The following is a 25,490-nucleotide window of genomic DNA, read 5'->3' on the forward strand; positions in this document are numbered from 1 at the left end:
GCAAGCGCTCTGACTATGTAGATTTGAAGCTCTGATTTGGCAATCACTGTAAGGTTGTTCAAGTGTGCTTCTTTTGTTGTTGATACTGTTGTTTATCTTATTTTTTATGATGTAGAAAGAGTTGTAATAGGTTAAAAGGTTGTCTTAAGTGCTATACTTGTTTTATTCCTTAATTCCCTTGGTTCCCCATAGCTAATATCAAACACCTGGATTAAAATCTCATGAAAAGAAACAATGGCCTTATATTATTTTTCCTAATGACCTATGATTCCAGTAAAATCACTAGGATGCTGAGGAATGCTAGGTTGAAATACAGTTTCAACAAATGATCATTGCAGCTTTAGCATTAGTAGTCATTGGTGTGCTCAAATCATTTTCCAGTTGGCAATTTCTAATGATATGTCAGTAAAATTCAGAATTCTAATTCTATGCCAGTAAGATGAGGATGATTATTTTTTCTAAGAGCTGAAGACCCTTGACCAATAATGAACAAATTTCACTGGCAATTGTATTGTACTTTGCACTTTTGTGGATCTAACACAATGAGTGTTTTCTGGGAAGTTAACAGCAAATTAGTTTTATGAAATTAAAATCATGAGACCTGAACCAAACCTGGCATCTACAAACCAAAAGGCTGAGTAAATGAACCCCACATTTTAATTTAAGCCTTTTAATTCCAAATCTTCAGTTTTCTTGTTTTAACATAAGCTCTTTAAAGTTATACATTTCTACCAAAGCATATGATTGTTGGAGGCAATAATACATTCAAATAATAATCACAAGAATAGTAGCACCCATATCTAAATTTTGGTCAGTATTTATTGCAGTCTAAATATTTCAAATGAAACTTTTTTGTTATTTTCTTATTAAATATTTCTTACATGGACATTTATATTATTATACATATACACAATAAACTACTTACAGCTAGAAGAACCACAAAACAATCATGAATTATATGTATTATATTCATAGTGTTTTGGTTATTCATATTTGGCAGCCTTGAAGAAAACATCTTTCTTATCTTGGTGAGTCTAAAATTCTGAATATAAATCAGTATTTATATTATCTTGTCATTATCAACTTAAAACATCTATCTAGACCTGAAAATCTTAACCCCTAAACAACTAGGCTTAATTGTAAAACTCAACTATCTGGTCATCAATCCCATCAGAGACTTAAGAAGGAATAAAATTAATTACCTGAGTATACAGAATTCTACCTAAAAATGGGCAACCTTGGATGCAGGCAGAATTGACAGCCAAAGTCTGCCAAGACAGAGCAAACAAGTCCTCAATAGTTCCTGCCTCACAAATTTGTCTGTCAGATATATTGGGCCAGAAGGCTGAAGATGATACTCGAATGTTACAGAGTTGTGGAAGATTGTTCAGATAGCAAACTGTCTCTGTCATCTTCTTATTTGGGAAGCTGCTAACTAAAGAAGCTTTTTCATGAATATTCAGGATGACAGGATGGAAGCCTTATTGCCTTTTATTGTAGATGAGTAAAAAACTATTTCATGTATTATATGTTAGGTTATATTGTTATGCTATTAATGGCCATAGCTAAGAGTTTACATCACATGCATGTTGTACTTACATAGCTCATGCCTCTGACAGCTGCCATAGAGTATACATAGAGTATACATAGGAAAAATGGCTATGGCAGTTTTGCTGCAACTTACTTGAAAACACTCTAAAAGTAGTAGTGCTACTCTGTGCCATACAATTGACTTTGAACCTATTCTGTCATTTCCTGGATAGCTTTGAGTACTGAATTCCAAACAGATAAAGCAGCTGAAAAGAAGAAGTATATCATTATCATTGCATGGGATGTAAACCCACTCATGTCTGCCTGTGAACACTGTCTGTAGCAGCCCCACTGTCATTTTCTCCACTATGCCAATCCTGAGCTCATCTCTTCATCATATGGGCTTGTCCTTCATACTCCCAATTAGTCTTCTTTAGATCTTTTGCTCTTTAGTCACCCAATTTATCATCAAAATAGCAGCCATGATGGTCCTATTAAAATACAAATTGGGCTGTGTTTGTCCTTCCACTTCAAATTCTCCAAAGGCTTCATATTTCATTCACAGTAGAAAGTGATAAACCATCTTCAATGAAGTAAAACTTCCAGTCCCCTCCTCATTATGTTTGTTGCCATCTAACGTATGTAAACACAGCCTCAGATACACGCTAGCTTTTCCATGTGCTTAAGTAACATCCCTTTTGTTTCATAGAAGTTCTTATGCTAGACTGCCAATTGTCAAGATACTCTAATGGTTGGCTTCTTAGCATTTCTATGTCTTTGATGGCATCTCCTCATACAAATATTTCCTCACCATTCCATCGAAAATTGCAGTCCTGAGAATCTTTCTGACCCTTAATTTGAACACTTAGTAACATAAAAATGTTATTTTCTTTCACTGAGTAACTTCGCTTATGGTCCCTACTCAGAATTGAGCTTCATAAGAAACATTGTGTCTAATTTGTTCCCATCACTTGTGAATTGCCTGACATTACCTACCTGTAACAAAGATTTGAAAAACAAGCAAATATATACATGAATGAACAGATGACTTCCACTTTACCCAGCATGGTTCAGTCTCCATGTTCTCTTTTTCTTGGGCCAGGCATTGCATACTTCATAGATTTTAAAAGTATAAAGCTTGTTTGTGTACCTTAGTTCAACATTCTTTGACATCCAAAACTGATGTTCATAACTACCATCCCTACCCATTTATGTAATTTTTCTCTTGCTCATTGGTTAGAGGTTTCTGGAAATCATTATGGTTCAATGCCAGCAATTGAGGTTCACTTTCTGTTCAATGGTTTTTGTAGGAACTCTCCATCAAAATGACACATCAGTAAAATTCAGTAAATTTCTTCATAAACAGGTACATATTCCTCTCTCTCTCTCTCTCTCTCTCTCTCTCTGTCTGTCTGTCTCTCTCTGTCTCTCTCTGAGTTATCAACTCATTTATTGCTTTTGTTTATTTTGCCATATACTGTGGTTGGCCTGAAAAATACTGAGCAACTATAAACATTTACCTGTTTATTTTTGGTGTACACTGTTGCTTATAGTTGGTCCATTTGTGCTATTTTGGGGATAAAAAAGAGGTAAGGAAATACAGCTTACTCTACTCTTGTTTTCCATTTTAGCATTTGGATGCTAAGATTTTAAAGTCATCAGTCATTTACACCACAGTATAATGCCTTTCTCATCATAAAATGTACAGTTCTATTTCAAATCATAAGATCAACATCAAATACCTAGGCATAAATAACACAGACACCTCAAATCCATCTAATTTGATTTCAGAATCAGATCTACTAAGAACCCTGGTGACATAAGAAAGTTACAAAATTTTCTAGGAGACACACAATTTTAAAATGGAGACAGTAATTTCCAGTAAATGGTTAGTTTTATGATAATCATGTTAAACACAATATGTTGTGTTTAAAAGGATAACAAATACAAAGTTCATAGAGCAATGATTAAGATCTAATTCAATTTATTTATTATGAGACTGAAAGAGATATATTTTTTTCTGTGTCTTTTTTTATTGTGAGATTTTTATTATAACTTATTCAAGATTATATGCCAATTGTTACCTCCTTACTTGTATCTTCTTGTTCCCCCTCTCTCTTTTACCCTATTCCTCTCCTGTAGACTTCTGACAGAAGGGGATCTCCTCCCCCACCATATGACCACAGCATATCATCAGGTCTCATCCTTGCAGTCTGCTTCCCCTTCGTATATGTGCCACAGGGAAAAAGAAATTCAGACCAATTTTGTTTATGAATAATGATGCAAAAATACTCAATAAAATACATGCAAACTGAATCCAAGAACACATCAAAGATATCATTCACCATGATCAAGTAGGCTTTATCCCAGGGATGCAAGGATGGTTCAATATATGGAAATCTATCAATATAATCCCTCATATAAACTAAATAAAGAAAAAATAACACATGATCATCTCCTTAGATGCCAAAAAAGCATTTGCCAAAATCCAACACTCATTTATGTTTAAAGTCTTGATGATATCAGGGAAACAATGCACAAACCTAACATAATAAAAGCTATATACAGCAAGCCAATATCCAACATCAAATCAAATGGAGAAAAACTCAAGGAAATTCCACTAAAATCAGGGACGTGGCAAGGCTGCCCACTCTCTCTATATCTTTTCAATAGAGTACTTGAAGTTCTAATTAGAAAAATAAGACAACAGAAAAAGACCAAAGGATCCACATTGGAAAGGAGGAAGTGAAAGCATTGCTATTCATAGATGACATGATATGTCTCATAAGTGACCTGAAAATTCCACCAGAGAACTCTTATAGCTGATAAACCTTCAGCAAAGTGTCTTGATACAAAATCAACTCAAAATTATTAGTAGCCCTCCTGTATACAAATAACAAACTGGCTGAGAAAGAGAAATCTTTGAGCACCCTTGTTTTTCTTGGTAAAATTGTTAGTGAATATCTGTGAATATACTTTATGAAATATCTAGTGTAAATGTCACATACTGCCAGCTGTATATTACAGATTTGATAGTAGTAGCATCATCAATGCCACCAACTAACTATGGAAAATATAACTGAGAGTTTCAGAAAAATGTGTTTCTATTGCTATTGTCCACATTTTACATTTAAAAAATAGGTCTAAAAGATGTTATAAAGGATCCTTGGAAGAATTTGCAACATTGCTATTGAGTTTGAAAGATTTTTAAAAAATTAAAATATTACATCTTCTGGACTGTAGAAGGCTAGGTAGTTAAGAGTCTGCTTGTTTTCCAATAAGATCCTACTAGTTTGGTTCCCAACACTCTTTCCAGGCTGCTCAGAAGTGTATGCATCTCCAGCTGCAAGGGTTCCAACAACTCTGGCTTCAGTGAGTATGTGTACACAACATGTTCATATCTACATATAGTCATGCATGTATGTAACTGAAAATGAAGCAAAACCTTTAAAAAAACTGGATTGTCACTTAAGGTTTGTCCATTTTCTTAGTCACTTTTATATAAATCAGAACACCATGCATTTCATTAGCAGTAGACATAAAATTTTATTCACAGTTCACTTGTGACATAGATAAAGATAGTCCTACTGGAGCAATAATATAAACTGACAAGAAGAAATTGAAACATTAATTCTCATCTTAAATATTTGACCAACTCATACTATACCACTCATTAAATAATAAAGCAAATGTGTTATTTCAACTTGTGTAAAATAAGAATAATAAGACTTGATTTTAATCAGACTGTAAAATCAGCTCTTGAATTTGTGAACAGTAATCTGTCATTCAAATGACATTGATGATAATCAACATAAATTCTGTGAAACATAAATTGCTTTCAGTATTTATTGTCAGTTCTCACAGATAATATTGTCAAGGAACTGCTACAATGCCTCGGAATCACAGCCACCCAGTCCTTATAAGGAATTTCTGATGCTTCTGACCACACTAAAATTTTCATATCTTACTACTTTTTTCACTACATATATTTCTCATTCTATCCTATCTATTTTAACCCTTTGTTTACCTTAGTAATCTATGTTTCATGAATGTCAAAGTTACTTTTCAAAATAATTCCAGGTACCCAAAGACATGTGCCTCCAAAGACACACCTTGTAATGACATAAATTGATTGATACCAAAAATCAAGTTTTTCACTTGTATCTCTGTAACTTCAGTGAGAAAAATAAACATGGACTTAAATGGAAACAGAGAACTCCAGCATCTTCCCTCTGCCCTTGCATCTTGGTTTTCTCTTTATCTTTTCCTCTTCTTCCTCCCCTCCATCACTGACCCCTTGGTTTCTTCTGAACTTCTCTCTCTCTCCCTCCATTCTTTCTTTTTTCTCTTTTCCTTCATCCTTCCTTTTCTCCTATCTTTATTCCTTCCAATCTTTCTTCATCTATCCTCTTCCTCTCACCCTCTTCCTCCCTCCTCCTTTCCCTCCCTCCCTCCTACTGTCCCTCCCTCCCTCCTACCTTCCCTCCCTCCCTCTCTCTCTCACTCACTCACTCACTCACTCACTGCCTTCATCTCTTTATTCTTCCTTCTTTATTTATTTACTGCTGTCAAGGATTACTCACACCATGCAGCCTCTATATGACATGCCTTGTGAACTTATTTTGCAGTGAAGATGAAGTTAATTTACATCATGTATGTTATCTACCCATTTGCCATTTTTAAATACTGAACATTACAGAGATTAAATATGTTATTCAATGTGAGGCAAATTGGTTATGGTTACACTGGGATTCCCACTACAGAGCCACTGCAAACTGAGACCATTCATTCAGACATCAGCTGACCTTCTATCACTCCCACTGAAAAACAGCCAAATTCTGTAGTTACTTGCTTCACACACTCTAGACCAAAGTGATCCTAATGTTCCTACCTGTATCTCCCATTTCCAACCTATTTCACTTTCATGATAGAAGGAATCACTTTCAACTGCCATAGACCATTTATGAATATATTCGTTTTTCATGGAGGCAGAGTTTCTGTGTATCTTGAAGCAGGGAAACTTTAAAAGAAATTCAACTTCTGTGAGTAATTCTTCAATGCAAACTAATAATGGCATAAAATGTTGAATCTAATCTTTTGGAAAAGAGAGAAATGAACTCCCTGTGTTTCCTATGGAGAATAACAGGAGAATTTTCTGACTTCCTTAATCCATTTTCTAAATGTTTGAAGTGATTGTCCCATTGTGGAGAGAAAGCAGCTTTTGGCTTCCTCCCTGAAATGAACTGAAATATCTCACTCCTATATGATACCCCTTTCTGAACTCTTGATCTCAGTTTGAAATGGAGATTATTCTATATGCATTAAACCTGTGCAAAGTATAGCTAACACATACGAAGCTAAATTGCAATATAGTTATGTTGAATGTGTCAAGGCATAGATTCTCTTTGGCTGCCAGTGAGGTAAGCACTGCTCCCTACTAGGAAATGGTAGAACTACTGAGGTCAGAAGTAGTTTGAGATGAATCAAGATACCACAATAGTGTCCTTAACATGTGATAGCTCATTATTGTGAAGGTACATGGTTGCAAAACAGAGCAATCAATCACTTTTCCTGAGAACTTTGACTATGGTTTTCCCTCCAGTACACTGCTGTATTATTCAAAGCATGTCAGAGCATCTTTAGCTCTTTTCATCCTAACTCCACTTTTTCCAACTATATGGCAGGTTATTTGAGGATTATGTTAAGAAGTAAAGGTTCAGTTACCAAAAGTTTTTTTTGGAATAGCATTCTTTATACAATACTCAGCATAGGAAGAAATTTTATTAGCATGATGTTACTTAATGGCTTTTGTTCTCTATTGCTTACTATTTATGCCTTACATATAAAGCATATTCCCTTTAAAAGTAGCTTTGAGAGTTAGGGGATATATCAAATTCCCAGATATAGTAAGAAATATTAAAACTTGTGGCTTCTACTTAAATCAAGCCTCTAATGAATTCTGTTGGGTTTAAAGTAATGGAATCTATTTGAGGTTGATATTGCTATCATCATTTCAAAAAAGAAAAACAGAAGTCAGAAAAACTATGCATTTGGCCATTTATTACTTAATAAATGACAGTGCTAAAATTTACATTTCAGAAGGTAGGTTTTAATTTCTTTCCTGCTTCTACAGACAATTGCCACTGAATTGATTAAGTTGATTTGCAGTAACCAGTAATAGAGTTGGTATTGAAAACAAAAACAGTAAAAGTTATGTGTTTTGATAAAAATGAACCATATTTAAAGTGAAAATTTTATGTGCTCTTTAGTGCTGTTGAATAAAAAATATATTAAAAAATTACATATACACAGAACTGGGAGTCCAAGTATGTTGTGTAGAACACTTCTGAAGCATGTGTTGTGTCAGGGTCTTACTTCTTTATCCTATATGAAAAAACCAGAAAAATATACATACTTGTAGAATTCCTTAGAAGAAAATATGTGATTTGGGATTATCAATGACAGCCATTGTATCACTTCCATGTTCAAAAATGAAATAGATTTATACAGTTATTCCCCGGTAGTTTTCCTTTATATTTTTAAACATTTAATTTATCTATTTGTATGTGCTTATGAATATGACAGTCTTAGAGCAATCTTTGAGAGTTGGTTCTCTCAATGTGAGTACTGGGAGCTGAGCACTGCTTATCAGGCTAGGCAGCAGGCACCTTTACCTGCTGAGTCAGCTCACTCACCCCTTTCATAAAGTTAGAGTTCTCCTCCTGTTGACTTCTTTGTATTAGCACAGGAATACTGTGTATTCCTTGTGGATTACAATGTAAGAAATCCAGTCACTGTGTGAAACCATGAATTATGCACAAGGATGCATGCACAGTATTGTTTCTACACATAAAGTGGAGCATATAAGTTAGGCATATTAAGAGATTTAATAAGTTAGAATAGTAATGGTGATATGGCATAAGAAAAGTAATATGAACACTACTCCCGGTTTATTGTTTTGTTTTCCTTTACCACTCCAATTACAAATTTTAGCATTTGTTTTTAGTCTACCTAAGTTGTAAACAACACTACTGTTGTGATTTGGATTACTGCTAAATAACAGAAGGGTTGCTTGACCTCAAGTAATCATAACTTTAACAATTTATCTGATTGCTACTAAAAGGCATATAACATAAACAGAATGGATACATTTGTTGAAAAAAATGACATACTGAAAGCAAGATGTGGTAGGACGCCATGAGATTTCATCCTGCTCCTTTGAATGGTCTGCAATGTAAAACTTATAAATTGTTAAATTCTAATGTACCCTTTATATTTGGAACATGGCTAGCATAATAATAAAAATTAGAATTAGATCTGCTTAGTATCAAAGTATATAGAATTAAAATTATGTAAATATACAAATGGGACAAAAATGTGAGTATATATATATGTATACATATATATATACAACACTTTACATTTGAGCTTAAATGTTATAGAGATCAAATACACAGGGAAGATGATGCAAAAATCTAAAAGAAAAAATGGGAGAGGATGAGATTTCTATTATAGAACTCAGACATCTCTAATGAAAATCTCCTGTTTCACTTTACATATCTTTAAACCTAATCCATGCAGAACACAATGTGGTGCTTAGTATCTGAGCAGTGAAGGAATCTTTGTATTAATATACAAAGAAGAGAGAGAGAGAGAGAGAGAGAGAGAGAGAGAGAGAGAGAGAGAGAGAGAGAGAGATTCAAAGAATCTTTAATTCTAATATGTTGCTGAAAGGTTGGTCTGTAGTATTTTGATGCCAATTACTGCTCTCAGTCTCTGTCCCACCTGTACCTTGTCTAAGAGCCCAACCTATTTGGCCAATAAAAGGCCATCACACCTGGGCAGGGCAAATGGAATAGGTGTGGCTAAGGTTTCAGGGCACAGGGAGACAGGGAGATCCTTGGTAGGGAGAGAGACTGGAGGAGAAAGAGAAGAAGGTTGTGACATCATGAAATAGGTGGAGAAGTACATGGCTGGTGTGGATGGAGACTTGGCCCAGATGAAGAAAATTAGCAAGTATATGGGATTATGGGTGGGACGTAGGTTGATAGAAATTATTAGAAGCAGAAGCAGGGGATTGTGGCAGGTATCCCATACCTGCCACACTATGGGAAGTAGTTTAGGGACTTAATATCTGCCCTGCCCCAGGTTAACGAAGGCTGTTTTAAAATATAACAAGTGTCTGAGTCTTAATTGAATGCCAGCTGGTTATATTGTCTTATAAGTAAGGGTTTTGTTTTGCTGAATATAATTAGGCCAAACTTGGATTGTTACTTCAGATTCAAACCTGAGTTCCATATTTTTAAAAGCTTTATACATGTTGTTAAAGACATTTTTTGCATAATTTAGTCATAAAGTATTCTCAGTACTCTTGCCTTAGAAAATTAATTATAATAATGATGATGATGATGATGATGATGATAATGCTTCACTAGCTTTAAAGTTTTCTCTCTTTCTTGATTCAATTTGGTCATCTATAAAACTCTTAACCTGGAGCAGTAGCATCTTAAATGGGTGGATGTTAATGACATGAATTTAGATATCAATTATGATTAAAGCTAGTCATCTACAAAGAGATTTTCTTGTGCCTTTCCTCATACATCCCCTTCTCCTACAGTCCTCATTTAATCTTTCAGCTGCTGTAGGGATATTTCAGCCTTGAAGAGATGAGTGGTGTTTACCACTCAATCTTCCTGGTAGGAATTCTTCTTCAAGTAGGAAGAACAAAATCACAGGCACACATAATGTTGTGTGCTGGAGAGATAAGAACACAGTGATATATCCAAGGCTCATTTTCACTAAGGGAAGGTCGGGAGAAGTACAGTGTCTTAGGAGGAGGCTGAATTCTAATAAGCAGACAAAAGAAAAAGTCATTAAGACAGAATAATATGAGTAAAACATAGACAGGATGTATAAGTTTGTTCTCTCTGTGCTGGTCTATTTCTTGGGAGAAAGTTCCTACTCCTACTGTGACCAGAGTTGAATCCCTGCTTCCCCATTAGATATATGTTTCAGTGGACAGCTGCTAGCCCAGTTTCTCTTACTAGGCCAAAGGGTATAAGAAGCACATGGAGTAGACAGCATTGGAAAGGGAGGACACTAAGCCCATGGTGTGTGGCCTATGGGTCAAAGAGATACAAATGAAAGAATTATTTTTAAAATTTTGGAAGAGAGCATAATAAGTGAGCAAGCTTCTATAACATGAATCACTCATGGGTACAAATACAACAATATTGCATCTCAGGAGAGAAAAACAATAGAAAATCACGTAGGCTTCTAAATGATAGGAAATGCATGAAATGGTATATGAGGAGTACATTCAATATATAAATGGATATTGATATTTAGTCTACAATGTGTCCATGAAATCCTGAGTTTGCATATACTTCTAAGTCTACTCATGAAATTTCCATCATTATTTCTGGCAATCTTGGGCGTGTCTCACATGTCTGCTTAGTATTTTCTCATTAGTGTGACATGTCACAGACTTCATTGACTGACTGCACCCAAAGCATAGCCATTTTCACTCAACAAATGTCTGTAGTATGGGCAATATTCACTGTAACAGTGAATCTGACTTTTGAGACTGTCCCCCGCAGAGCAACATTTGATGCATATTCTGGCTTAATGCATTTTGAGGCTCTGACATTCTGTGGTTTTTTTTCTCTAAGCAACTGGATATCCAGTTTCTGTTTCTCAGTCTTGACACATTAGTTTTCCCTACTAAAAGGAAAATGATGGAAACTTGATGGTCTTATTCAAATTTAAATAATACATGGAATTAGATAAGAACATATTTCCAATCACCTTTATCTTTCAATGTTCTTCATTTCATTAAGCTCAATGTTAGTATTTTATCAAAACAGAACTATATTACTACTCTCTCAATCTCTCTCATATGCTACCTATAATTATTCCACAAATTACATCACAAGAAACTTCATATCAAACCAGTTGCAATTCTACCACTACGACCCAAGGGATTATCACCTTTCACATGAATTGCTGCAATAGGTGCTAATTCTCTCCCCTTTCCTACTCTTAACTCTCTATATACAGGTCAAAGAACATATAGGGTCCAAACATCTTAACTCAGATGCCCTGCTGGTGGACCCTGTTCTTCAAATGCATAAACTGGAATATCACCTCAGTGTTCTAGGTTTTGAATGAAGAAGATATTCTTTAATATTTCTGTATTGATCAGCTTCCTGTCTTCTGAAGACTTTCTTATTCGTCCTCTATTAGGCCCTCAATAGCAGCTCCTTCTGTTCCATCCTTGACTGATATTCTCCTGTACTATGTACCATAGTGTCTCATAATATATTTATATATTAGTTTGTTTGTTAACATATTACCTTTTCCTACTAAACTATGGGGGTGAGAGGGCTGCTGTTTATCTTGGTCCCTGTGAATCTCTGCAAAACTGAAACAATAGATTATAGTGAATGCTCAGTAAACATCTGTGAAATGATAGGATTAGTCAATGCCTGCTAAGTAATGAACCTGAGGAATATTCATAATGAGTGGTCCACATCATGTTTTTAATTTATAAAATAGAAATAATTTTAGAACTAATTAATTAAGTGTTAAGTTTGGAATGGCTCAAGCACAGCAAAGAAAAGATAAATGCTGATTGGAATTGTCATAAATAATTTTAGAAGGATTCAGAGGGTCCTAGGAACCTACAAGAAGAACATTATGATAGGCAGATTTGGGCCCAGGGTTCCCGCTCAAACTATGGCACCAGCCAAGGACAATACAGGCTGTAAACTTCAAGCCCCTATCCAGATCTAGCCAATGAACAGGACATTCTCCACAGTTGAGTGGGGAGTGGGGTATGATTTTCACACGTACTCTGGTGCCTCATATTTGACCTTGTCCTCTGGAGGGGGAGACCTGATGGCACTCAGAGGAAGGATAGCAGGCTACCAAGAAGAGACTTGATACCCTATGAGCATATACAGGGGGAGGAGGTCCCCCTCAGGAACAGTCATAGGGGAGGGGAGTAAGGGGGAAATGGGAGGGAGGAAAGAATGGGAGGATACAAGGGATGGGATAACCATTGAGATGTAACAAGAATAAACTAATAAAAAAATTTTAGATAGTTTTATACATATTCATTAAATGGAGGTATCTCTACTACTATTAAGAAGAATGAAGGCGTATGAATAAATAAAATGCAATAAGCTATCCACACAGAAAAGTCTATCCTGAAGTCTGAACTACAGAATATATAATATAGCCTTGTTTCAACTGTAGTTAGAGTATCCTCAAATTTTTTCTTGGTTGCTCTACGAACTAAATTTCTTAACTTTAAAAACAATTCAGCATCATAGGGACTTGGAAATTTCTAAGATATAATATACCACATTACTAAAGAAAAGATCTTTGCTATGGTTTCCTATTCAATATCTGAGCTTGCAGTGGCTAAGAATAAGGTTTCCTTAAGGCATGCTTAACACTTCCCCAGCCTGGAAGTAGGGTAGCACTTGTTAAAGAGATATTTTTTTTCAGTTTCAAGGAAAGCTATAAGGCCTTTTCTGGGGTTTTATTTCCTGCCCAAATCATGCCAACTCCTGGGACAATAGCCTTTCAAATTTGCTACCTGCAGGTTACCTGAAAAAGTAATGTATTTTATTATTACTGTGGTGCCACCTCTTCTGTAGTTTCCACCTAAATAAATCCAGCTAATCAGCCAGTAGAAAGTTATACGGCATGGTTTTCTTTGGCAGTGTCATAGGAAAGCAAGCCAGAGGGTTTTACAGGAGGGAATTAGAGGCAACTTGCAACAGTAAAGGAGGGAATAGGCAACCTATTGTTTTCCAATTCTGTATTCAATGATGTCATGTTGGTGGGTTAAATGGTCAACAGCCAATGTATTTATATTACACAAGGAGGTAAACACCTTAGGACAGCGAGTGATTCTACCTTGCCATTTGCAAGTGGGTGATATAAACAGTAATTCACCCCGAGCTTTATGGCTGCTGTACCTGCTCTCTATGCAGCACTCTCCATAATAGATACATACCATTTATCCAAATAGAATGATTGTCTCAAATAGTTTTTCTGCCTTGAAATTTGTGCTTTATGGTTTGGTTTCCTGAACAGCGTTTGGGTGCTGTGAAACATTTTGCTCTATTGAAAATATATTTCATTATGTTTGCAACATGAATATGAAGTTTAAAAAGTGTAAAATATGAGAAATTAAGCATTAGGAATTTTCATGATATTCAGTAACTTTGTTTCTGAAAAAAATAAGATGAGAGAGAAAATGATGTACCGTCACTGGAGTGTTTCAACTGGTGAGGTATGCAAGATGGGAATCTCCACTATATAAGCTGATTTTTATTTTAGAAGATTTATTTTTAAAAACTTCCAAAATAGGTAAGCTGGACTGTGGCAAGAAGATGAATTTTTCTGATATATCTCAGAGTTGTCTACCTCTCACCTCTCAGACCTTATCTAGGCACTGTGAATGTGTACTATTCATGAACTACCTCATTGCAAAACTCCCAGCAACAATCAAAATGATGGTGATTTAAAAAGCTGTCCTCCTTACACTTATTTTTGACTCATTTAATCTTTTATATATTCTATGTTTACATATGAGGACTAACTAAGTGTGTTGTGAAAATTTTTCAACATCAGAATTAATTTGTTTAAGATCTCCATTCCAGTAATGGCCTGTTCTGCTCTACTCTGAGAAATATGTTGCAGTGTTATTATTCAAACAGAAAGAGTTGTAAAATAAATAGAGAAATAAAGACAAAATATAGCCTTTCTATAATTTCCCAAAAACAAAATTTAACACAATAATATTTCAAATAGCTTTTTACATATAGCAAGTTCTTTTTCTAATAAAATGTTTTCTATGTGATAGCTTTGGATTATGAATGCCATTTCATTTTGTAACAATACCATAATGTGTCTTTTAAAGATTATTTGGTTTTAAATCCAATAATATTTTAAAGTTACTATAAATATATATAACAGATATTTTAATCTGATAAACAATAAAACCTTAAAATTTAATTATAAAAAGTGATGATTTTTTCTGTTGATACAAATTATTGTATGTTTCAACTAGTACCTGCCCCTGGGATTGTGAGAATTTGTGGCAACTACAGTTTAAATGACAGATAAAATATTTTAATTAGACTCTAAAATATTGGATGTTTAAAAATTCCTTTTCTCTACCTATTTTTTATGCAGAGAACCTGTTAAAATAAATTTCCTTAAACAAGGGATGTCATGTATAAATACTTGCAGATTAATAGCAATAGGATATGTTTATAATTATTGCTTTAATAAAGTTTTTCATGAATGTAAAGTTGTTTTAAAAATAAAGTGTGTATATATATATATATATGTCTGTGTGTGTATGTATGTATGTATGTATGTATGTATGTATGTATGTATGTATGTATCACCTATCATAAAACCATACTTTTTGTTTAATTGTCAGCCTGGGTAGCTTTTTATCCAGAGTAAGCCCTTTATAATGGAACCAAGGAGAAACCAGAAATCGCTATTCTTGTGATTATTCACAAGAGAATATTCATTATTTTGTAAATTCCCTAAGTGTGCCCTGATTTATGATCTGTGTGTGGAGGATTGCCCCAGGGTTCATAACACAGGTCAGAAGACTGGAGAGCACAGTGCTCTTGGACCCTCTTCTCTGCTGCAGGCAGGTTCTCCTCGTGTCTCTCAGAGGCTTGTCTTTTGTTTCACCAGAGTTCCAACAACTGGGTTCGTGCGCCTTTGCATTAGGGTTCTTGCTGGTTGGCCAAGCCACTGCCATTCCCTTGCCCAGATGAAGTCCTGGAGAACACTTGCTCTGATTGTCTCAAGAGCTTTTTGTGTTCCTAAGTAAAGCCCTCGCTTTGAGCAACTCGGTAGCTGCTATTTATGTGATTCTCCAACCTGATGGGTTTTATAAGTTAATGATATTCAGGATCCCTCTTTGAATTATGCTTAATGGTAGAATTAATCACTGTCTTAATGAGCAATCATACTAAATAATCTTTATAGATACTTTATTTTGGTTTGTATGAGATGGATAAGTAGTATCCATACCTGACATACAGACTACAATTGCAAATTCATGATACAGTAAGAAGCTATTGTAACAGGAATTTGATGACAGTTTAGGACAAGATGAGGCATTTGGTAATAAAAGCTAGGTATGTATATGAACTATGGTAGTGAATCTGTAATTCTACCAATTAGAAGGTGAAAGCAAGCAGGTGGATCATATCTAAGGCCATCTCTGCTACATGGTAAGCCTGGGATGAATAGGAATAAAAAGGATACTATCTCAACACACACATACACACACACACACACACACACACACAGAGAGAGAGAGAGAGAGAGAGAGAGAGAGAGAGAGAGACAGACAGACAGACAGACAGACAGACAGACAGACAGAGACTTTTTTAAATTCTTATTACACAAATGACAAGGAAAAAAGAGAATATTAAGAAAGAAAGCTTCCAAGCTCAAAAGATGTCTCCATAAGAAAACAGTAAGAAGAACCTTTGCACCGAAGTTTCAGAGCTAAATCCTAATATTAACATGGTGTAAGGAGAGAACCAATTCCTACAAATGTTCTCCGGACTCCATCTCCACCCATCCCAACACACACATCATAGGAAGTATGCATACAAACAAAAATGAAGAAACCAACCAGATTAAAAAAATGTGTTAAAAAATAGGGACAGAAAACTTTCAAATAATTTCATCCCATTATACTTAAGAAACAAAAAATATGGTCTTATCCAGTACAGCCAGGGCTATACAGAGAAATTCTATCCTAAAAAATAACATAACACAAAACAGCAACAAAAATATGACCTTAACTCAACTCTCCTGAGGAGAGCAGGTCCCTAATAGGAAAGAGCGATTCCTATCTTCAGCAGGTTACATATTGAAAGGTCCTTCAAACTTCTCCCCAAGTGTGACATTAGAGCCCACATAGGTCCAGGATGTTATCTATTCCAAACTGATATAAAGTACACATCACCCCTTGTAGCATCCCTGAAGGTGACACGACACCAAAATAGAATTAAACAATTAAACAGCAGTTAATTAAAACAAACAACAATTTAAAAAAGAAAAAGAAAAATGAGAGAATTTGTTTTTTTCTACTTTGGATTCTTTGTTTCTTAATGATGTTGCTTTGTTTCTTCTTGTTTGTTTTCTAAAGAGAGCAAGAAAGCATATAGTGGGGTGAATGGAGAGAGCAGGGAAGGATCTGAGAGAAACTGAGAGAAAGCAAACTGTGATGAAAATATGTGGTATGAGCCAGGCAAGATGGCACACACCTATAATCCCAGTACTCAGGGAGGGAGAGGAAGGGGGATCTCTGTGAAATTGAGGGCAGCCTGGTATACAAAGCAAGTCCAGGACAGCCATGGCTACACAGAGAAACCCTGTCTCAAAAAACAAACTAAAATATTGTATAAAAGAAATCTATTTTTAAAAATAAATTAATAAAGATGCATATCTCCTAAGACTTAGCACTACCTATCAGTAAAGACCTTTATGCCTCCCCCATCAATGAGTGAATGGTGGCCAAATGGGTAACAAAAGACTCCACTGTTATAATAACAATCGTGAGCATCTGAAATGCAATGTAATACTGAAAGACAATAGGCATCTATTCCAAAAGAAGCAAAGGATCATAAAATGAATAATTAACTCAGTAAAACTCATTCATATGCTCATATCAACTGTAAAATATTTTGGAAAAGGCATAGAAGAAATTTTTCTTTGAGATCTCATAGACAAAGATAGTAACAGTATAATTCATGAGGGGAAAAATCTGATAAAATGGGTATCATTAATATAAAAATACCATATAATGATTTATTACATTGTGAAGACAATCAGTATATTCTACAAAACATTTGCCAATCATATGTTTGAAAATGGCTGCTATAAAATACATTAAACACACACACACACACACACACACACACACACACACACACACACACACACACACACACACGTCCCCAGCAATATCCCCAACCGGTCTACCTTCGCTTGCCCCTTCTGTGGACCCTGCAATCTGGATCAGCAGGAGCTGATAAAACACTGCACGGAGAGTCACTGAAGTGACCCCAACCGTGTGGTGTGCCCCATTTGCTCAGCAACTCCCTAGGGGGACCCCAGCTACAAAAGCACCAACTTCTTGCAGCACCTGCTGCACCAGCACAAATTCTTCTATGATACCTTCGTGGACTACAACATCGACAAAGAAGCTGCCTTCCAGGCTGCCCTGGCTCTGTCCCTCTCTGAAAACTGAGGCACAGCCTGGCCACCTGCCTCAACTGAAGTCTGGGGCAGACAACACACTCTGCCTCAAGGGATAGGGCTGTTTGCCTTCCTGCCCTGGCACCTGCACAGGTCTCACTGCGCCAAGTGGAATTTCACACAAGGAGAGCTGGTCTCAGAACTCCCAGGGCAAGCATCCTGGCTAGCTGGCCCCTTGACATCAAGTAAGGCCGTTGGGTCCTGGCCAGCGGCACTGGGTCATCGGTTCTTCCAGGGGCAGGTGCTGCCTATTGAGTTAGAGAAGTTGGCTGCCTTTCCAGCCAAGATGTCCTCATGTGGAGAAGGATGAGGTGCCCTAAGCTGTGCCCCCAGCAGGACCAGGGGAGGAGGCGCCCAGCCAATGCTGCCAGCCCACCCGGTCCCTAGCTTTGCTTCCACCGTGAGCATTTCGTACTGGCTTTTGTGATACTTAGGAACCCTGCGTTTTTCTATCTTAACCTGTGTGATAATCTTTTCACGTTTTATAGAGCAAAGACAAAGCAGTTAGTCTTCTATTGAAAAAAAAAAAGGAAGTGTAAAAGCTAAACAATCCTACTTAAAAGTAGGTCAAAGATAAGTGCATAACACAATAAATATCCACAATGAAATACTACTACTTCCTTATAAACGTGTCTAAAACATGAACTATTCAGTTTTCTGCTGAGCTCCAAAGATACTTTGCATTTCTGAGCAGAGTTCCAGCAAGGACACCTTTACTCCAGCTATGCAAGCATCTCCTTAGATATACTAAACTCCAGTAACCCAACTCTCTGGATGTTGTCCATGCAGCCAGGTTGTGTGATTCTGCGTTTATTAAGCATTCCATTTCTAGGAATGTATTTTTAATTTTTCAGTATTTGCTAAACAGATCTTGGGTAAGTCCCCTAAAATATTTAGTGTGCAATATTATGCATGTAAAGGAAGTAACCCTAAAGAGTCACACAGTTAGAATAAGAGTGGATTATTAAGAAGACTGGAGAGAAAGGCACATATAGAATGTGAAACTCAATGTGAAATTATCAAATTAGAGAAGGCTAAGGAAAACAATCAGCAGAAAGCAAACAAGCAAGCAAACAAGTCAACAGCACAGCCCAAATCTTTGAAGAAAATGGTGCATCTAAAAAGAAGACAACAAACTCAGTTGTAAGTGAGGTTGATAGAAACTCCTTTTTTCTCTTCCTGCTTTCAGTTTCAGTCCACAAAAGTTGCCAGGATAACATCCTATGGGCAGGGGCCCAACAGATCTGGGCCAAGGGGTCCTGCTCAAACTATGGCACCAGCAAACGACAATACATGCAGTAAACTTCGAACACCTACCCACATCCAGCCAATGGACAGGACATTCTCCACAGCTGAGTGGAGAGTGGAGACTGACTTGCACATGAACTCTGGCGCCCCATATTTGACCATGTCCCCTGGATGGGGAGGCCTGGTGACACTCAGAGGAAGGATAGCAGGCTACCAAGAAGAGACTTGATACCCTATGAGCATATACATGGGGAGGAGGTCCCCCTCAGGAACAGTCATAGGGGAGGGGAGTAAGGGGAGAATGGGAAGGAGAGAGAAATGGGAAGATATAAGGGATGGGATAACAATTAAAATGTAATATGAATAAATTAATAAAATATATTAAAAAAAAAAGAAAGTTGCCAAGATAATTTCTTCTCAAGGGAGAGAAGCAAAGAGAACAAAACGAATGGGCTCCAAGCCTTTTTTCTCCTTTCAGTCATGTTACTTTCAGTGCATGCATGGTTCATGTCATCTTTCTAATGATTCTTCATTGTTAAAAAACTTTACATTCACAAAGTCCTGTATACCTGTAAGCATATGTGATTTCTTAGACAAACTGTCTCCTTAAATATTGATTAATATATTTTCTATTGAGTTTAATCTACAGAACATAGCATCATTAATGATGTGTCCTGGGAAATTCAGTGTTATTGCAGGGACAGACATTACAATACAATTCAGAGGCACCTAAATATTGGCAGAAGATGGCATGTGAAAAAGCTTTTTGGTTTCTGGTTCACAAATAACATTTCTTTTCATCCTTTTAAAACACCATCAGGAATTAAAGTAAGTATTTGTCAGTTAAAATGACTACTAACTTCTCCCTTATCATGAATGGTGCTGAATCTTTTCTTTTGTTATGTAACGGTGAAAACTGCAGCTGAGCAAGCAGGCTATTTGCATTTCCCAGAGCTGCATGCCTTGGCTTGCTTTGACTTTAAATAGTACAAGATTTAGCAAGGGAGAAGGCTGTAACCCATGCCCTCAGCCCACACGAGGCCATTTGTGTGGGGTCACTTGCAGTTCCATTCTTTCTTATAGGATCATTCAAGCAAGAACAGCTTTCTCAATAATCCAACAGAAAATACATTCATGCTGTCACCACATCAAGCTTTCCAATCAGCAAGCTTCCAAAGGGAAAATAAAGACAGTTACCTTCCCCAAATGCTTTGTTCCATATTAATGATCCAAATGCTTCCCCATTTTCAAAATAACAAAAAGGTGGCACATCACTATTTGTTGCTCACTTCATTTTGAATTCTGGCAGGCCCATTTACCACCCTTCAAACTCCCCGGGCAGCGGGTGGAAACATCTGTTTGGGTAACAGTTTGACTCCCATCATCCCGCCTAAATCTCCGGTAGTAAAAATTTTATGAGGTGGGTCCTTTCCTGTTTCATCCTTTTGTAACTGACTGAAGGCCCAAGTAAACAAGATGAAATGGGCAGACTTTTAGCCATATGCCGACATCCACATGTATACATATGGGAGGGAACAGAGGCTGTCAGCTGTACCAAAGAAACATTATAATTATCTGAAAAGTAATTAACCACCCCAGCATCAATGGATCTTTGAAGTATTCTGGCTGTGTAAATTACAGCTCTGACATACCTGTAGCAAGCTGTCTATGTACCAGTTGTCCTTTTTGCCAAGCATGAATCCTGTTAATTTACTGAAATCCCGAAGAGGCGTCAGGATGTTTCCATAGTGTCAAAATACATACATTATTTTTGTTCCTTCGTTAACTCCTATATCAAGTAAAATTAAAGTACATAATTAGGATTATAGTTTAATCAATGTTACATTTTTTTCACAATTGGCTTCACTAGAGCTATTTGACCATTGATATTTTCATAATAGATAATGATAGAGAGAACTTTCAAAATAAGTATATTACGTATCATGGTGACTTTATATCTGTACTGATATTATATAAGAGTCTGTCTAGGTCAATGAAGGATAAGACATCCATAAAAGTTATCAATCAATGTATCAAATTTCAGTAATATGTGCTTTTAAATTTAAACTTAAATTTAAATTCAAATATGATTATGCTCTGAAGAGCATTTGATAGTAAGCAGGTAACTTGGACCATGTTCTGTGCTGGTTATTTTTCCAAGTATTATTTTATTGAATACCCCTTTCCAAGAACCTGTTATTTCTGCTCTCCAGGGCCAGTATCTCTATTAGTTTCATCAGTCAAATAGAGGGAAGATCAAGTTCATTGTCAGTTAATCCAAATCTATGGCTCCCTTTCTTTATTCTGGTAAGGGACAGAAGCATACTTTATTATTTTACTTTACTTAAATAATCAAAATATTTTGTATAATAAATATGATCTAACATAAAAACAAAACAAAAACACTTTTGCATTAAACTATGATGAATCAATCTTCAGCAATAAAAGACAACTATGAAATTTATGTCTTAATAGACATTTTATTACTGTTAGATAAAATTAATGGAAAGAACCCGGACTTCAGTCCTGCACAAGGCTTCAGAAAACAAAACCAAGATAAAGTCACTGATGTTAAGCTAAGCACCACATAATCAGAATAAAAGTTTATAAAACAGAAAAATTCAAAAAAAAAAAAGCAAGTTTTTAACAGAGGTAATTGGCATAGAGGATCTAGATCAAAAAGGCCTGGTCACCTGATGGATGGCAATGTCTATGCCCTATCTATCAGTTCTTCCCAACTTGAATTTTACCTTATGCTGGTCTCCTGTGCAAGCAATGTCACAAAAGCTTACTGTTCTTACAAGTCCACAGTGGAGCTTTCAACTTTAATAGATGGAATGACATCCAATCCTTAGGAATATTATTTGGAAACCAAAAGAAAGCAAATTGGATGTGAACTGAATTAGCTGAAATGTTCTCCTTCAACACAATTGTGATTGTTTTCCTGTTGCTGTAAGAAAACACTGCCCAACAGTAAGTGAGGGAGGAAGGAGTATCTTTCATCTAATACCTGCTGCGTAATAGTCCATTGTTGACAGAAGTCAGAAAAGGAACGCAAGGCAACAACCTACAGATAGAAATTCTGGTACAATACTATTGATAACTTACTTCTGGATTGTTCTCACACAGGCTCATACTTAGACAATGTTTTTATACTGACCAGGAGCAATGGCCTAGTGATGCTACTCCATGGTTGTAGGCTTGGCCCTTCTTAAAAAATTAGTAATTAAGTCAGTTGTTCATGGACATGCTCACTAGATGTCTAGGTAATACTTTAGTCAAAACCTTACTTTCAGATGACTTAAACTGTTTCAAGTTCACAGTTAAAGCTACCCAGGAAAGACATCATATCATTTTGAGCATCACCATTTCTTTGTTTTGGCCTTCAAAATTTTCAATCACTATTTTGGATTTACAGAGTATATCTAAATAAACTTTTAAAAAACTAAAGCATTGATTCTGAACCTTCCTAGTGCTACAATGCTTTAATAATGTTACTTGTTTTGTGGTGACACCCTACCATAAAATTACTTTGGTTGCTACTGTAAGAAATCATAATGTGAGCTCTTTTCTCCTCTTCCTCTCTCTTCCTTTGTCTCTGTCTCTGTCTCTGTCTCTGTCTCTGTCTCTGTCTCTGTCTCTGACTCTGTCTCTGTCTCTGTCTCTCTTTCTGGGGTACCCCTCCCCCTTTCCTTCTCTCCCCATGCTCATTTAATAAACCTCATACAATCTAATATCTGGCACCTGGTATCTTATTCTTTTATTTTCTTATTCTCTTCTTATCATTTTCTTATATTAATTATAAATTGGAGCCTGAAACCCGAGATACAAAATCCAAAGGGGCAAATTCCTTTTGCTAAGTATTTTCTCTGCTCTCTCATTTCCTGCTGCCACAGCACCTAGCCACATCTCCCGATAGCTACCTGTCAGGAAACCTTCCCGAAGTGATTCTAAGCTGAGGTAAATTTCGGCTTCTCCACTCGAAAACTGGCTCTCCCTGTGTGCACTATTCCATTCAAAGCTACGTAAGCTACCTGTAAATCTCAGCCCCTACCCCACATTTCTGTTGGCCATGGGGAGTACAATGCACAGCTCCTCCCCTGCTTGGGCTGGGTTACCAAATGCTCCAGAACCTTTGTGCTGGCAGCATATAGCTGCCTCAAATGGTCTACCTTGATTCCCAGGGAGGCCCATCACAGCTCAGTCCTGTCTAGGGTCACGTGCTGGGTCCCCAGTGGTTCCAGAGGCTCCCTTCCCTGTCATCCTCAGTGGCTGAGATCACTAAACTGGCTGCTTTTCGCCAGCCTAGTGTGAGTACTCTCCGCTGCTATCACTAAGCTGCACTGGCCCGCTGTTCCCACCCCACTCTAAGCCCCTGGCTCATCTCCGGGAACACCCGGGGTTTGGCTTATTCCTGCCAGAGCTGGAGCACTGCACTAAGCCACCCTGGGTCTCTGTGTTAGCCTTGGCTTTCCTAGACTCACTTTGTAGACCAGGCTGCACCACCATGCTCCAGGGCCTGAATTTTGAGTCAGCTTGCCACTGGTTGCTCAGAGCCATCCCTCCTCCCTAAGGCCCGCTTGCCCAAAGGTGGGCCAGGGAAGGCCAGGGTGGAGTCAAGCTCCTGCATGAGGTGACTGGCTCCAGGCCTCCTCCTTTCTCTAAGACTACACTTTCCAATATTTAAAAATAAAAATTGCCTCTGATTTTGTTTGCTATATATCTGGACCATATAAAAATTTAACCTTTGTTTATTTCCTTTTAGATAAAAAAAAAATCATTTTAATGTACCCTGGTTCAAAGTGTTTATTATTTCAAGATTATGTTTTTACATTAATCAAAATGATTTAGTCTCTGACTTTATGTCTTTTCTAATTCCTAGACAAATAAATAAATGCTGTTCCTCCTCTCACCAGCTACCCTTGACTCAACTACTGGTTTCTTAGCTATGACTATGGATTTGATACTTTTTATAAAATACATTCTGTAATGTTCTGTTTTACTAACATTCATTTGTTTATACTGTTAAAGCTTAAATCACTGCCTTATATATATTGATCATACAAAAATCTTCTCTGCTCTTTTTTGGGCTCTGTTATACATAGCTACAAACTGTAAACAAAGTTTGTCTATCAAAATATTCTTAAAATAGATTGCACTCTCACTGCCATCTTAAGTAAAAGGCTGAGGATATTTCCTAACCCCCATATAGGAACTGGTAAAAGAAATTTACAAATTTTCAAAACCCAAGAGGAGCCTTACAAAGAGACTCAACTAGAGCAAAATTATTCTCCAGGCCTTAGCCACTGCCCTGAAGCAAGAAAATAGAAGTCTGCAATGCCTCCTCACATCCAGGTCCAGCCTGAGCCAACTCTGTCGGGGACCTGTTTCAGATGCAGCCAAAAGTGAGACACTGGTCACTCAGTTGCTACATCCAGAAGGTGATGCTGGTCCCACAGCCTTGCCTCTTGGCAAATTTGCCTATGGATCTCAAAATGCTCACATGTAGGCTTCTCCTCTGTGCCCAGCTATGGGAGGTTCAACCAGCACAAGAGCTTTAGATAGTTCCAGCCTTCAAATTCCTTGACCTAGTGGAGTGCAGATGGCTCTTAGATTCAGCAGCCTCACCAAACCCAGGGTAATGCTGCTACAGGTCTGTTTTAACCTGATACTTGGGCTACACAGTCACATTCCCAACTTCTATCATGGGAGGCTTCAGACACCTTCCCAGCTCTCATCGTATGCAGAAGACCAGAAGACCAAACTTTAACTGTCAGGTTGAGACACAGTCTACCTTGCTACCATTCTTTTAGCTAAAGGACAATGACTATTTACATCAATTTCACCTATGTCTTAAAGCTTCCAAAATGGCATTTTGTGAATGTTAGAAAGTATAACAACATGTTTTAAGTTAGTAAATGCAAGTTATGAAGGTCAACATGTCCAAAAGGATGTTTTATTCATCCTGTTGCTATACTATTTTTGTACTAACTGTTCAAAGTATTGACACTGATCAATGGAGCTCTGATTTATTAATCTAACTATGTATGGCAAAATAGTCCACTACATAATCCTATTATAGCTCCAAAATCAAGAGTGTAAATTTCCTTTTATTTGTCTTTTTCCAAAAATGTCTTTTTTCTCCCTTTTTGCCCCCTTACCTACTTTGTACATTTCAACTTATCTTTTCTAAAAACAGTCCACTGTTCCTTATTTTTTTAATTATAGGAAAAGGGAGGAATGTTAAAATTCTGCTTCAGTGTGCTGCCTGTTATTTCCTACCTGCAATGGGGGTATGGCCCTGCCTAGTATACAAAATGACAGATCTACCTCACCCCACCCTCTCTTACCCCCTTACTCCCTTTCGCTCTTCCTCTGCCTCTGTGTATGTG

At 36.8% G+C, this 25,490-nt stretch overlaps 1 protein-coding gene across 6 annotated transcripts in view; it reads right to left on the reverse strand.

The window, feature by feature from the left end:
* Positions 1–25,490, reverse strand: part of LRRC4C (leucine rich repeat containing 4C) — a 1,246,033-nt gene that overhangs the window by 493,293 nt on the left and 727,250 nt on the right. For 4 of the 6 annotated variants that reach the window (XM_084776628.1, XM_084776627.1, XM_084776625.1 and 1 more), the window contains exon 4: positions 20,751–20,887. The exons of the other annotated variants lie outside the window; for them this stretch is intronic. The gene's annotated coding sequence lies outside the window, so the exon portion shown is untranslated. The remainder of the gene's footprint in view (positions 1–20,750; positions 20,888–25,490) is intronic. 6 annotated transcript variants of the gene reach the window in all.

This window comes from Acomys minous (assembly GCF_964271855.1).
Source record: "Acomys minous genome assembly, chromosome: 3".
Lineage (NCBI taxonomy): Eukaryota > Metazoa > Chordata > Mammalia > Rodentia > Muridae > Acomys > Acomys minous.